Raw genomic sequence first — 2500 nt, 5'->3', positions numbered from 1 at the left:
CCTCGCTCGCCTCATGCTCCTTGTCGTGTGCAGGTCCTCGAGGGTTGGTAGATTGCAGGCAATTACCTTCTCAGCAGTGTGCATGATACGCTGCAGTCTGCTCTTGTCCTTGGCAGTGGCAGCAGCGTACCAGACGGTTATGGAGGAGGTGAGGATGGATTCAATGATCGCTGTATAGAATTGCACCATCATTGTCTTTGGCAGGTTGCATTTCTTCAGCTGCCGTCGAAAGTACATCCTCTGTTGAGCTCTCTTGGCGAGGGAGCTGATGTTCAGTTCCCACTTGAGGTCCCGGCAGAGAATAGTGCCCAGGAAGCGGAAGGACTCCACAATTTTGACTGCGGAGTCTAACAGGGTGATGGCGGTGAGTGGGGCTGTATTCTTCCTGAAGTCCACAACCATCTCAACTGTCCTTAGAGCATTTAGCTCTAAGTTGTTCTGGCTACACCAGGTCACCAGGTTGTCAGCTTCCCACCTATAGTCAGACTCATCCCCACCAGAGATCAGCCCAATGAGGGTGGTGTCGTCCGACAAACTTCAAGAGTTTGACGGACAGATGATTGGAGGCGCAGCTGTTGGTATACAGGGAGAAGAGCAGTGGGCAAAGGACGCAGCCCTGAGGAGTTCCCGTGCTGATGGACCTGGAGTCAGAGACTTCTGTTCCCGGCTTAACGCACTGCTTCCTGTCAGAGAGGAAGTCTGTGATCCACCTGCAGGTGGAGTAGGGCACGTTCAGCTGGAAGAGCTTGTCCTGAAGCAGGGCAGGGATGATGGTGTTGAAGGCAGAGCTGAAGTCCACAAACAGGATCCTGGCGTAGGATGCTGGGGCGTCCACATGCTGTAGGGTGAAGTGGAGGGCCATGTTAACTGCGTCGTCCACAGACCTGTTGGCTCTGTAGGCAAACTGAAGGGGGTCCAGGAGAGGGTCTGTGATGGCTTTGAGGTGTGCCAGGAGCAGGCGCTCAAAAGACTTCATTACCACAGATGTAAGGGCGACCGGTCTGTAATCATTTAGTCCTGTTGGCCTTAGCTTTTTGGGCACAGCGATGATGGTGGAGGACTTGAGACAGGCTGGTACATGGCATGTCTCCAGGGAGGTGTTAAAGATGTTGGTGAACACCGGAGACAGCTGGCCAGCGCAGTGCCTGAGGGTGGCTGGAGAGACAGAGTCCGGCCCGGCTGCTTTGCGTGGATTCTGCCTCTTGAAAAGCCCATTAACTTCTCCCTCCTGAAAGGAGAGAGTCGTTTCTGTAGTATGGGTGGGGGATGGGGCCTCTTGGGTGGGAAGGGGTGGTTCAGGACAGTCCAATTGTCTTTCAAATCTACGGTAGAACTCGTTCAGGTCGTTGGCTAGGCGGGAGTCGTTAGTGGTGTGGGGCGCTCTGGGTTTGTAGTTGGTGATGTGCCTGAGCCCTTTGGCAGACAGAAGCAGCGTCGTTAGTAGAGAACTGGTGTTTTAGTGTCTCTGAGTACAGTCGTTTAGCCTCTCTCACCGCTTTGCTAAACCTGTTCTTCGACTCCTTGAATCTGTCTCTATCCCCACTCCTAAACGCTTCCTCCTTCTCCAACCTCAACCTTTTGAGCTTTGCTGAGAACCAGGGCTTGTTGTTGTTAAAGTTCACCCTGGTACGTGTTGGGATACAGCAGTCCTCACAGAAGCTGATGTACACAGCCTCTGTGAGTTCATCCAGACTATTGGTAGCAGTCGTGAACATATCCCAGTCAGTACAGTCTAAGCACGCCCGCAAATCTTCCACAGCCTCACTGGTCCACTGTTTAGATGTCCTCACAGCAGGTTTACAGAGTTTTAGTTGCTGCCTGTATGCACGAATCAGGTGGACCAAGGGAGTTCTGTGCGAGCCGAACAGCCCCGTGACCCACAAGAGAAACATCCCCGCCAAATTCGAGCGTTTGACGGGGTCTATCCGTGAAAAAATATTCACGTTTTTGAGTGCACATGCATTTCTGCTGCAAATGCCTCTGGAAGTTTCATGCCGTTCGTATGCCAATTGTGGCAACACGAAAATGACCCGTTTTCCCATTCCGAGGGATTTCTGTGCGACCCTAACAGCCCCGTGAGCCACAAGAGACACATCCCCGCCAATTTCTAGCGTTTCACGGGGTCTATCCGTGAAAAATATAGACGTTTTTGAGTGCACATGCATTTCTGCTGCAGATGCCTCTGGAAGTTTCATGCCGTTCGTACGCAATGTGGCAACACGAAAATGACCCCTTTTCCCATTCCGAGGGATTTCTGTGCGACCCTAACTAACAGCGCCCGTGAGCCACAAGAGAGACATCCCCGCCAATTTATAGCGTTTCACGGGGTCTATCCGTGAAAAATATAGACGTTTTTGAGTGCACATGCATTCCTGCTGCAAATGCCTCTGGAAGTTTCATGCCGTTCCTATGCAATGTGGCCACACAAAAATGACCCGTTTTCCCATTCCGAGGCATTTCTGTGCGACCCTAACAGCCCCGTGAGCCACAAGAGAGACAT

Source organism: Petromyzon marinus, unplaced genomic scaffold (assembly GCF_048934315.1).
Source record: "Petromyzon marinus isolate PM22_M1 ecotype Great Lakes invasive population unplaced genomic scaffold, UKy_Petmar_22M1.pri1.0 PM_G_Scaffold_71, whole genome shotgun sequence".
Lineage (NCBI taxonomy): Eukaryota > Metazoa > Chordata > Hyperoartia > Petromyzontiformes > Petromyzontidae > Petromyzon > Petromyzon marinus.
This window is presented reverse-complemented; position numbering follows the sequence as displayed.